Raw genomic sequence first — 14,245 nt, forward strand, 5'->3', positions numbered from 1 at the left:
ACCCCTATTAATCTTAAGCTTAATGTTTTATAAAAATTGGTGTTTTTGCAACAGCTATTTCAGTTTGAAATATTTAATAACTGTTGGACACAGTAATGTTTCTGCCTTGAAATGAGGTTTATTGTACTAACAGAAAATGTGCAATCTGCATTCAAACAAAATTTGTCAGGTGCATAAGTATGGGCACCCTTATCATTTTCTTGTTTTAAATACTCCTACCTTTTTACTGACTTACTAAAGCACTTTTTTTGGTTTTGTAACCTCATTGAGCTTTGAACTTCATAGCCAGGTGTATGCAATCATGAGAAAAGCTACTTAAAGTGGCCACTTGCAAGTTGTTCTCCTGTTTGAATCTCCTCTGAAGAGTGGCATCATGGGCTCCTCAAAACAACTGTCAAATGATCTGAAAACAAAGATTATTCAACATAGTTGTTCTGGAGTAGGATACAAAAAGCTGTCTCAGAGATTTAACCTGTCAGTTTCCACTGTGAGGAACATAGTAAGGAAAGGGAAGAACACAGGGACAGTTCTTGTTAAGGCCAGAAGTGGCAGGCCAAGAAAAACATCAGAAAGGCAGAGAAGAAGAATGGTGAGATCAGTCAAGGACAATCCTCAGACCACCTCCAGAGAGCTGCAGCATCAACTTGCTGCAGATGGTGCCACTGTGCATCGGTCAACTATACAACGCACTTTGCACAAGGAGAAGCTGTATGGGAGAGTGATGCGAAAGAAGCCGCTTCTGCAAGCACGCCACAAACAGAGTCGGCTGAGGTATGCAAAAGCACATTTGGAGAAGCCAATTTCTTTTTGGAAGAAGGTCCTGTGGACTGATGAAATCAAGATTGAGTTGTTTGGTCATACAAAAAGGTGTTATGCATGGCGGCAAAAAAACACAGCATTCCAAGAAAAACACTTGCTACCCACAGTAAAATTTGGTGGAGGTTCCATCATGCTTTGGGGCTGTGTGGCCAATGCCGGCACCGGGAATCTTGTTAAAGTTGAGGGACGCATGGATTCCACTCAGTATCAGCAGATTCTTGACAATAATGTTCAAGAATCAGTGATAAAGTTGAAGTTACGCAGGGGATGGATCTTTCAGCAAGACAATGATCCAAAACACCGCTCCAAATCTACTCAGGCATTCATGCAGAGGAACAATTACAATGTTCTGGAATGGCCATCCCAGCCCCCAGACCTGAATATCATTGAACATCTGTGGGATCATTTGAAGAGGGCTGTCCATGCTTGGCGACCATCAAACTTTACTGAACTGGAATTGTTTTGTAAAGAGGAATGGTCAAAAATACCTTCATCCAGGATCCAGGAACTCATTAAAAGCTACAGGAAGCGACTAGAGGCTGTTATTTTTGCAAAAGGAGGATCTACTAAATATTAATGTCACTTTTCTGGTGAGGTGCCCATACTTATGCACCTGTCAAATTTTGTTTGAATGCAGATTGCACATTTTCTGTTAGTATAATAAACCTCATTTCAAGGCAGAAACATTACTGTGTCCAACAGTTATTACATATATCAAAATAAAATAGCTGCTACAAAAACACCAATTTTTATAAAACATTAAGCTTAAGATTAATAGGGGTGCCCAAACTTTTTCATATAAATGTACGTATTGAAAATCAACAGGAAAGACATGGCCTGGACATAGCAATGAGAGCTCTCTCTTCAGACCGTGTTCTTGGGGGAATTATAAGCAATTTCCGGCCTTAAACATGACGTCCGATATGGGAAAGAAAGACAAGAGATCGGAGGTTAATCTGAGGTCCTCCACCTCCGTCAGCATGTCTGGTATGCAGTGTTTCTTATCGAAAGTCTTATCATCCTGCTCTGGAGCCATTACTGCCTCATCTCAGCTTGGAAAAAGAAGCAGTATTAACCCTCATGATGCCAGACAGCTCAAGCCTGTAAGTCCTGCACCAACTTCTCTCTTAATGTAGGCCTCACAAAAAAACATCTCCACAAATCTCCCTGTATTCTCACCAAAGCCCACATACTGAGCAGTGCTTGCTGCACAGGGAAATATACTCCCCCAGCCACAGGGATTTTAATATGGGGAACGCCATAATTGATTTGTATTTCATATTGCGTCTATCCCTACTAAACAAGAGCACAATATATACAAAGGCTGAAGACCACGTACAAAACTGAAATACGTCCCCTCACTTCTAGCCTATCACAGCTTACTGACAAGGTACAGAGATAAGAGGATGATGTTCTACAAGTTGTGGCCATCAAAATGCTGAGAAACAAACACTGGATCTTCACAGCCAGCAAATAAACAGTCTCTTTAATATCATTGATGACCAAGAAAATCACAATAATATCCTGAAATCATCAATGCACAAGCGATCAGGCCAACACTGTGGACATTGTTCAATTATATTCTTGGTGACCCTATTGATAAGGAGCTGGAGATCGACAGGGCGCACCGTACATTAGGCAATCATGGCCCAGATCCTGAGCGTCCAAGGGACATTATCGGTCACATACATTTTTTCAATGTAAAAGAGGCCATTGTGAGGAAAGCAGGGGATTTGGGTCCTGGTGATTTCAATGGAAAATGCATACAATTGCTCACAGATCTATCCTAAATGACCCTTGCTAAAAGAAGGGTATTGACACCACTACTTGATGCTCTCTAGGAAAATGGTCTGATGTACTCCTGTGGTACCCTTTCCAGCTGCAGGTCCGAAAAAAATAGAACATTGTATACTTTGAAAGATCAAAGCGACATGAGACCATTCTGTGATGTCCTGGACATTCCCAGAATCCATATATCTGATTGGCCACCTTCTCCACCATTGCCACAGAGTTTCGGCACCTCACAGAAGGGTTTCAATGGATCAGGAATTTGATGGTGATGCACCCAGACGGGAAAGGAATCTGCCAATCATATGAGCTCCTGAAATGAATCTTCTTTTCCCTGATGAGAGAGACAGTTTGCAGATGCGTACTTATTTCTTTCAGAATATAATAAGATATATCTAAATGGAGTTTTAGGTGCCACTCTTCCACTATACAGAATGTCTCAGTTCATATCTTAGAACGCCATTTAAGCTGAGTTCACATTATATTACTGTAATATCAGGCTGTATTACATTGCTCGCTATATATTCTATGGTTCCCCTTAATAGGAACCCTAGGACTAAAGGTTTGACTTACGCCTGTAAAGACAACCCCCAGTTAGGGACTTGCATTGGGATCTGCTTGTTTCGTAATTTCCTGGTGTTCGATATATTCATAATCTATACCTCTTGGCCACTGAGCATTAGACGTTACTATCTACCATCTATACCTCCTCTTTGCTCTTAATCTTTCTCTCCTCCTCCTTTTTTTCATATAATATGACACAACTCAAAACTCATGAAAGGCTGAAGAACCAAATCAATAAACAGGGTTGAAATACATACAATCCAAATGGACCCATGTTATTGCATATAGGACTTTACCTCAGAACGGACCATTGTATAAATATACAAGAAAGTCCCTGCTAGGCAGAGAAAAAAATGGCCACTCAAGTTCATGTAAATACCTAAAAATATATCTTTATTGAAATATGAATACCACATTACAACAATACATATCTATACACAAATGGATCACATCATGGGAACATGATGCTGGAGACCAAAAATATTGAATAAAAAATTGGTAACATAAAAACCATGTGACACAGCGGCTACAAATGGTGAGCCTGTATGTAGTAGATGAATGAAAGGGGATAATTAATTCTATCACCAATATATATATCTCCTGTTGTATGTAAGTTTGTCAGTAGAATATAGAATATTTTATCCTCTCAATAAATTTGAATCTAACTATGGCATCCAGAGTACTAGCAAATAATAGCTATTAGAGAACATACACCATATTGCTGTAAATGGCATTGCTCAAAGATATATGTACCTGGATAGTCACTTGGTCACCAAATGAACCGCTGTTAGCGTCACCCCGACGCACGTTTCAGTAAGAACCTTCCTATGGTGTATGTTCTCTAATAGCTATTATTTGCTAGTACTCTGGATGCCATAGTTAGATTCAAATTTATTAGCTGCTGTGTCACATGGTTTTTATGTTACCAATTTTTAATTCAATATTTTTGGTCTCCAGCATCATGTTCCCATGATGTGATCCGTTTGTGTATAGATATGAATTGTTGTAATGTGGTATTTATATTTCAATAAAGATATATTTTTATGTATTTACATGAACTTGAGTGCCCATTTTTTTCTCTGCCTAGCAGGGACTTTCTTGTTACAACTCAAAACTCGTTCATTGAATGTCAGAGGACTTAATGTTCGAGAGAAAGGAGCTCAAGTGTTTTATCATATGAATAAACAACACGTTCATTTTCTCCTTCTTCCGGAGACCCACTTTAGAGGCGATCATATACTGTACCTCAGATTACTAACAGATATTATTCATCTTGGCGTCACAGTACAAATGCTGTTTTGAAGTCTAAGGTGCGGAGTATAGGCCGACACAGATCACTGCCGCATACTATTGTAGAAACACTGTCTGACACTGAGAGGGTGTATGTGTTTAAGATCTCCATCTATTCCAACATTTTGACTTTGGCAAACTTGTATCTCCCTAATTGTGACCTAATTAAGACATGATGTCAATACTTAAACAAACTAAAACTTTTTCTGTAGGACCTTATCATCATTGAAGGTGACTTTCATTTTGTCTTGGATCCTTCTTTAGAGGCGTTCCTGGGCTGGAGTCACCAATCTAAATCACCCAAAAGCTTTGCTAAACGTGCTCCGGTCTTTCCAACTGGTCGATGTATGGAAGATACAACATCCAGATGTAAAGGATTATACGTATTATTCTCCTATACTCAATATGCATAGCCGTAGAGACTTTTCATTAAATTGCCATCACTTGCTTACATGGCCACCTACATCTCTGATAGGGACTGCTATATGGTCATATCATGCTCCTGTATCTTGTAATCTGACTATACCTGACTCCACCAAGGCTTCAACTGTGGGAACTTAATGATAATCTGCTGAAAGACTCACTCTGTGTCTCAGACCTTCTTGAGACTATAGACTCCTTCACAAATATGAGCATGATGAAACTGCCTTACCATTTCAATGGGAAGCTCTCAAATGCGTCCTCAGAGGGATACTAATAAAACATGGATGCCGGCTAAAAAGAGAAAGCAGCTAAAGTCTCCCATTTGCTTGAGCGGATGGATCTCCTTGACAAACAACATAAATGATCTGCTTCCCTCCAGACATACGCAGACCTGCTTAACGCTAGAAAGCAGCTAAGGTAGTTTCATGGATGGGGTACTCGCAAATATTGTGCAATTTCAGGGCACCTACTTATGGAAGAAACCAAGTGGAAGCTTCCATTCTCGGTACTAGATATGGGGCCTCCTCAAGAAAATGACCTAAAATGTCCTAAACTACAGTTAATATATAAGGTGTGGGATAGGGGTAAAAATATTCTTGGGATTGAAAAGTACACAAACTACACTCCTTTATGGCACAACTATAACTTACCTTAGCTACAGAAACTAAATAATGTTAGTGAGTGGGTGGATAGGGGTATATGTTCGGCATCACAACCCTTAAGGAATGGATTATTCAAGAGCTTTGAACAAATAAAGGCAGATTTTAGCCTTTCACATAGGGTGCTTTATCAGTATCTGCAAATACGTCATGCATATAACACACAACTAGAATAAACTCCATACTGATTGATAGACATCACCCGATAGATACCATTGCTACAGCGGTGGATACAAAATGTCTAATATCCCTTATTTATAGGCAGTTACTTGCCCTACATTTGGGTAAATATCCTTTGATCGTTAAGACAAAATGGGAGGAGGATGTGGGTCCTTTATCTGAGGAAACTTGGATTTGACACCGAATCTTTCATTGTCAGAGTCACAAAGATTGTCCCAAATTCTTCTCATTCATAGGGTATATAGATCCCCAAGTATTTTATTTAAAATTTTAATACAAACTGATGACACATGCCCTAGATGCGGTCAAAATGCTGCCAACCTGATACATATGACGTGGGAATATTGGCGACTACTGTAATGTGGTGATCGCTCTTATACTATCTGTATTTGGGATACAACTTCAGTTGGAACCTAAAATCTGTATCCTGAGACTCCTGGGAGAGGACGTAGACCAGACTCCCATATGGCAATAGCTAGCTCCAGAATATTATTCCAAGCCAGATAGTTGCACTACATTGGATAGACAATTCTCCCCCAACGATAACAGAACTAAAATCCAGGATAAATGACACTATGCTTGGAAAGGGAGCTTATATATGAAGAAACGCTGTCAAGAAATCCATACACATATGGAACAATGGTTAATTATCCCAGGTATTGCTTCAGAAAACCTTCTCAGAAATACTATACTGGACCGTTTGTCCATTTCCTTACAGTAAACCCGGAATTTATATCCTGATACCCAAGGTGTCAGCGAATAATAATTGTCTCAGTCCATATAATTGTCCCTTCTTAGATATATTCTTTTTCTTTTGATGTCCCAATAGGGAAAAAAATAAGCAGTCAGGAATATTCAGATATTTATGTACAAATGTAAAATTACTATTCCAAAACCTTGTACTATAGAGCGATATTGGGATTTTTATCATTGTAAACCGGTTGTTGTATTGTTACTGTTTTTTCTTTCTTTTTATTGTTTTTCTCACAATGTTTCTATAAGAAAAACAAAATGTTGGTAATTCTTTGTTTTGTTCAATAAAAACGGTCTGATTGGAAAAAGAAAGGAGCGAAGGTCATTAATAGATGAAACGTGTATAAAATACCAAGATCGCATGTGAAGATACTCGTATGAATTCACAGATAAATGTGGCCGCTCATTGACAAGAAGGTTACATCCACACATGCAAAGGATATATGTATCCAGAATAAAAGGGGTACCCGGCTATAGATTCATAACCCCACTGACATAGAGGAAGCATTTCATTGCTGTTATAGATCACTATATAATATTCATGCACAATACTACGACATGTCGCCTAATAGTCTTAAAACAAAAATTGACAACTATATTCTGGACACTGCCCTACTTTCCTTACAGACCCCCGAGCAGGAGGTACTAGACAAAGCTTTCATTGAGCAACCGATATGAGAGGCCATTAAATCATTCCCTATTGGGAAGAGCCCTGGGCCAGATAGATTCAATAATAGATTTTATTATAAGATGTTTGCACCTCTGTTATTACCATTTTTAGCAAAAGTGTTCAATAATATGTCAGAAGACCACTTTGCCCCCAATCACTTGAGGCTCATATAACGGTTATATCAAAGCCTGGAAAAGAACCAAATACCTGCCCTTATATTTATCCAATATCATTAATTAATGTACACGTCAAAATATTCTCTAAAATAATTGCAACACGGCTCTCCCACTATCTACCCTCAATTGTTAGCACCGATCAGGTTGGGTTTGTTAAGGCTAGAGAAGCTCATGATAATACAAATAAAACATTGTTGTTAATTTCCCATTCAAAAAGCCAGGGGATCCCAATGTGCCATGTTTCTGTTGACGCCATAAAAGCATTCGACACAGTGCATTGGACTTTCTTGAAGAGCGCCCTACCACAAACTGGGTTGGGTTATTTCTTGTTATCTAAAATTCTATTCTTATACACTGACCCTAAAGTGATAGTTGGGGTAAACGGCCTTCTATCTTTCTATCGGACACATTTTCTATTAAAAATGGGACGAGGCAAGGTTGTCCCTTATGTTCCTCTGATGGAACATTTAGTGGTAGCATTACATACAAATCCAGATATTAGTGAAGTTACTATAGGCTCACATCACTATAAACTAGCTCTATATTCAGATGACCTGTTGCTCTATGTTTCAAACCCAATGATCTAATTTCCTTCTATAATAAAGGATGGCTGGCTGTAGAGGACATGATTTTATATCAGGGACTGGGGGGACATTATACTGGGAGCTGTGGGGGACATTATACTGGGAGCTGTGGGGGACATTATACTGGGAGCTGTGGGAGACATTATACTGGGAGCTGTGGGGGACATTATACTGGGAGCTGTGGGGGACATTATACTGGGCGCTGTGGGGGGACATTATACTGGGAGCTGTGGGGGACATTATACCTGTGCTGTGGGATACAGTTTGGAGAGAGCAGTATGAGGGCATAGTGTGAAAAGAGACACAGAATGGATATTGAGAGAGGGCAGTGTGAAATGGCACAATATGGAGAGAGGTTAGCATGGTGGGGGGCAGTGTGGAGATATAGAGAGTGTAAGGGAAAACTAGAGAGGAGACAGCCATGGTATAGGCCATGGTTAATAAGGGCGTATGATGTGGCGATTATAGCTGATAATGGCTGACAATGTGGTGGGTATAGCTCATTAAGGCGGACAGTGTGGAGGCCTTATAGTATAGGAAGATTATTTAGGTCATAGGGAAAACTAGAGAGGAGACAGCCATGGTATAGGCCATGGTTGATAATGGCGGATGGTGTAGCGGTTATAGCTGATAATGGCAGACAATGTGGTGGGTATAACTCATTAAGGCGGACAGTGTGGAGGCCTTATAGTATAGGAGGATTATTTAGGTCATAGGGAAAACTAGAGAGGAGACAGGCATGGTGTAGGCCATGGTTCATAAGGGCGTATGGTATGGCGGTTATGGCCGATAATGGCAGACAATCGGATCAGACTCCTAATTCTATGTTTGTCAACTTAAGGAAACTTAAAAAAATCATGATTTATGAAATGAAAACATGGTGGGACAAAATAACATTACGGAATTATATTGATAAAGATATGGTCCCTAGAGGACTACGGATCAAAAAACTTCCGACAACCATTTATTCCCAGCAATTTGTGGAGCAATGGAACCATTTACTTACTACATGTTCTCTAAATCTCATGTGTCTTATTGTTAAGAATGAGGAGCAAAAATGAATTGCTGTTCAATCATAAATGAATGATATTAAACTAACATTGGAGCCATATAAATCTAACAGAGAACATGGAGCATTTATAAGTAAAACACTACAAACGATCACCAAATTGGAAGACAGCATTATGTCTATGAAGAAAAATAAATTCCAACGCGATAATAATGAATATACACTTAACCAGGTGTATGAATGGGGTAGATGGAGAGGAACACTACACCCCCCCAAATCAATATTAATACCCCATTCATACCACAAATCTGCCTCCAAATCCCATGTTCCAGATCCTCTGAATTTGATTCCTCTGACAATACTTTCCAGGACTCTGACTCCAACGATTCCTATCATAACCGTTCTTAGGCCGCAGTCACACTCGCGTCTTATTTTAATGCAGGAGAGTCGGATGAGTGTCACGCTATTTTTCTTTCACTTGCTCTGCGAGTGTGGTGTGATTGTGCCGTCTTTTTCACATATGAGCGTATGTGATGCGAATGGCATCCGTCTGCCTTGTAATTTTCATCATGTATTTTCACTAAGATGCCTAAGAAATCCTTGTGTAGAACCCTATAAAAAGCCTCGTTTCCATGACCCACACTGTGAGCACATATATCATGTTGGGATATTCACCCATAATACCGCTGTAGCCTGGTTTTGAAGTATTTTTTGGCAACAACATCACCTTCAACCTGATACAGAGCGTATCCTTTTCCACTGGGTCTTATCTTGGCGCTATGGCGAGCCCTACCCAACTGTAGCTGATCCGAGGAGGCGGCATCCATACTGGATCCATCCACTTCTGACAAAAAGGGGCAAAAAAGGTAAGTTTAGTAGACTGTATTATGAGCTATGCTTGCATCTTCAAAAGTTTTATGACTATTGTCGGATGAGCGTATCTACATTTGACCATTTTTTGGAGGTGCTGAGGTCAGGAATATCATACCAGAATACCTCCATGCGGAGAAGTACTTATTCTTATGACACTAAGGTATTTTTGTTGTAATTTTTTTAAAATAAAAATTTGATCTCCAGACCTATTACATGTTCACTGCCAATTTTTTAAGGTTTAAAAACAAATTAGTCCGTTGGTTTCACTATTAATTAACATTATTACAGGTCCGAATATCTATGTGTCACGCAAGGTGTGGGAAAGACTAGTGTAACATGAAGGGATGGGGAAAGGGAGCCCTGACACTAGGGAAAGGGGGAGTGGAGACCTCCTTCCTCACCAATTGCCACACGCCAACCTAAACCCTGTATTTCCCTAGCGCTTGACCCTGTATAGGGAAGGGGGAAGGTGAGCACTAGTCAATCCCTACTAGCGACTAAAGACACCAAGTTAGACAAACACAGGGGAAAGTAGCTTAGCGTTAGTTGACTTCAGAGAAATAACTCCAAGCGTCCTCCTAGCACCACAGAACACGATAGCAGTCTGAGAGCTCCAAGCATTCACAAGGAGTCATGTGAATATCACAGGCAACTTCCTGCTGAAAGTGAAACTATTTAAACACCCAGACCAGGGTGTCAATTAGCAGGAAGGAGGTAGCCGCTGGGTCCTAGAGTGAAACAGTTAAGAAGGTGTCTGTAATGCTAAACGAAGGGATCTCCTGCAACCACCTGCAGGACGACTGTCTGTCACATCTGATATACCCGTGACACTATGTGGCCTTGCTTTTCAATAGTGGATGGAAAGGTCTGTGTGTGTTACCAAGTGTAGCGACTAGTGTTGAGCGATACCTTCCGATATCAGGAAATATCGTATCGGATTGGATCGGACCGATACTCAAAAAGTATCGGATATCGCCGATTCCAATACCGGAAACCAATGCAAGTCAATGGGACACTAATATCGGAATGAAAATAAACCCTTTCTTTCCTTGTAGGTTAATTCTACATGAAGTAAAACAAGTAAGAATAATGTAGAATGTATTATGCGAAAAGCCGGCAATTCATCAGCGCATACACCGGTACCCGACAATTTACAACAGAAAGAATAGAGCTTCACACATAGATTAGATAGATAGAAATATGTCAGTCACATATATATGAAGTACAGTGACAGTGTTGCTTACTGTACTTGAAATTTAGTGTAAAGGATTTATTTAAAAATATAATAGTGTTTCGTGCACCGTCTCTTTAAAAAAGCCGGCCGGCAATTCAGCATCTGTACCCGACAATTTAGAATAGAAGGAATAGAGAATCATACATAGATTAGATAGATAGAAACATGTCAGTCACATATATATGAAGTACAGTGACAGTGTTGATTACTGTACTTGTCATTTAGTGTTAAAATAAAGGATTTATTAAAAAAAAAATTGGCGTGGGGTTCCCCTTAATTTTAGTCTCTAGCGGAGGTTAAGCAGACAGCTGGGGCAGATGTTTGAAACCTGGGAAGGGGGTAATATCCACGGAGCTTCCCAGGCTACTAATATCAGCCCCCAGCTGAATACCTAGCCCTTACTAGCTATTAAAATGGGGGACCCCCCCAAAAAAATGACGTGGGGTCCCCCCTATTTTAATAGCTAGCAAAGGCTAGGCAGACAGCTGGGGGCTGATATTAATAGCCCAGGAAGGGTGCCATGAATATTGGCCCCCTCCCAGGCTAGAAACACCAGCCGTCAGCCGCCCCAGAAATGGCGCATCCATAGGATGCGCCAATTCTGGCACTTAGCCTCGCTCTTCCACGCTGCCCTGGTGCGGTGGCAGGGGGTAATAGGGCTGGGGTTGATGTCAGCTTATAATGCCAGCTGACATCAAGCCCAGGTTAGTAATGGAGAGGCGTCTATAAGACACCCCCATTACTAACCCCATAGTGAAAGTTAAAAAAAAACACAAACACCGAGAATAAAGTCCTTTAATTGAAATAAAGACACAATTCTTTATTGTTCTAAATTAAACCATACTTACCATCACGCCCATTCCAGCTGAAGCCAACGATCTCCTGCAATAAAAGAAAAATAATAAAGCAACCTCATCCTTACCTTTCCATGGTTCCCAGGACAGCTTCAGCTCTGGTACATCGAGATGACAGGCTGGACCGCAGCAGAACGCTGCCATCCAGCCTGTCATCCCGCAGACACTGAGAAGCGCAGGCATGCTTGCGCTCCTCAGTGTCTCTCTGTGATGGCATCCAGATGAGCCGACAATGAACTCGGCTCACCTCATGCACGTCACTGACAGCGTGGGAGAATTCTCACGCTGAAGCGCTGAGTGCAGGAGAATTTTCCCACGCTGTCAGTGACGTGCATGAGGTGAGCCGAGTTCATTGGACATGACCTCACCTCATGCAAGTCACTGACAGCGTGGGAAAATTCTCCAGCACTCAGCGCTTCAGCGTGAGAATTCTCCCACGCTGTCAGTGACGTGCATGAGGTGAGCCGAGTTCATTGGACATGAACTCGGCTCATCTGGATGCCGTCACAGCCAGACACTGAGGAGCGCAAGCATGCCTGCGCTTCTCAGTGTCTGCGGGATGACAGGCTGGATGGCAGCGTTCTGCTGCGGTCCAGCCAGTCATCTCGATGTAGCAGAGCTGGAGCTGTCCTGGGAACCATGGAAAGGTAAGGATGATGTTGCTTTATTATTTTTCTTTTATTGCAGGAGATCGTTGGCTTCAGCTGGAATGGGCGTGATGGTAAATATAGTTTAATTTAGAACAATAAAGAATTGTGTCTTTATTTCAATTAAAGGACTTTTTTCTTGGTGTTGTGTTTTTTTTAAATACTTTACTAGAAATTCATGTCGGTCATGTCTAATATTGGCGTGACCCCATGAATTTCGGGCTTAGGGCCAGCTGATAATGCCAAGCTGGCCCTAACCCCTTTATTACCCAGTGAGCCACCGCACCAGGGCCCTGGATGAGTTGGGTACAGCGCCAGAAGATGGCGCTTCTATGAACGCGCCATTTTCCGGGGTGGCTGCGGACTGCAATTTGCAGCGGGGGGGGGGGGGCAGAAAGCTTGGGCCTCCCTGCGCTGCGGATTCCAGCCCCCAGCTGCCTAGCTGTACCTGGCTGGACACAAAAATAGGGCGAAGCCCCACGTATTTTTTTTTTTTAATTATTTCATGAAATAATTAAGAAAAAAAGGGCTTCCCTATATTGTTGTGTCCGGCCAGGTACAAATAGGCAGCTGGTGGTTGGGGGCAGCCCGTTCCTGCCTGCTGTACCTGGCTGGATACAAATATAGTGCGAAGCCCCACGTCAATTTTTTTTTAATTATTTCATGAATTTCCTGAAATAATTTAAAAATATTGACGTGGGGCTTCGCACTATATTTGTGTCCAGCCAGGTACAGCAGGCAGGAACGGGCTGCCCCCAACCACCAGCTGCCTATTTGTACCTGGCCGGACACAACAATATAGGGAAGGCCTTTTTTTCTTAATTATTTCATGAATTTCATGAAATAATTTAAAAAAAAAAACTACGTGGGGCTTCGCCCTATTTTTGTGTCCAGCCAGGTACTACTAGGCAGCTGTGGGCTGGAATCTGCAGCGCAGGGAGGCCCAAGCTTTCTGCCCCCCCGCCCCCGCTGCAAATTGCAGTCCGCAGCCACCCTGGAAAATGGCGCGTTCATAGAAGCGCCATCTTCTGGCGCTGTACCCAACTCATCCAGGGCCCTGGTGCGGTGGCTCACTGGGTAATAAAGGGGTTAGGGCCAGCTTGGTATTATCAGCTGGCCCTAAGCCCGAAATTCATGGGATCACGCCAATATTAGACATGACCGCCATGAATTTCTAGTAAAGTATTTAAAAAAAAAATACAACACCCAGAATAAAGTCCTTTAATTGAAATAAACACACAATTCTTTATTGTTCTAAATTAAACCATACTTACCGTCACGCCCATTCCAGCTGAAGCCAACGATCTCCTGCAATAAAAATAAAATAATAAAGCAACATCATCCTTACCTTGCCATGGTTCCCAGGACAGCTTCAGCTCTGCTACATCGAGATGACAGGCTGGACCGCAGCAGAAAGCTGCCATCCAGCCTGTCATCCCGCAGACACTGAGAAGCGCAGGCATGCTTGCGCTCCTCAGTGTCTCGCTGTGACGGCATCCAGATGAGCTGAGGCCATGTCCAATGAACTCGGCTCACCTCATGCACGTCACTGACAGCGTGGGAAACTTCTCCTGCACTCAGCGCTTCAGCATGAGAATTCTCCCACGCTGTCAGTGACGTGCATGAAGTGAGCTGAGATCATTGGACATGAACTCAACTCATGCAATTCACTGACAGCGTGGGAAAATTCTCACGCTGAAGTGCTGAGTGCAGGAGAATTTT

General features: G+C 41.7%; 1 pseudogene; it reads right to left on the reverse strand.

Annotated features, from left to right (window-relative positions):
• Nucleotides 1-14,245, reverse strand: part of LOC141171890 (uncharacterized) — an 853,981-nt pseudogene that overhangs the window by 609,778 nt on the left and 229,958 nt on the right.

Source organism: Phyllobates terribilis, unplaced genomic scaffold (assembly GCF_046119375.1).
Source record: "Phyllobates terribilis strain yellow unplaced genomic scaffold, ASM4611937v1 Scaffold_12__6_contigs__length_324123572, whole genome shotgun sequence".
Taxonomy (NCBI): domain Eukaryota; kingdom Metazoa; phylum Chordata; class Amphibia; order Anura; family Dendrobatidae; genus Phyllobates; species Phyllobates terribilis.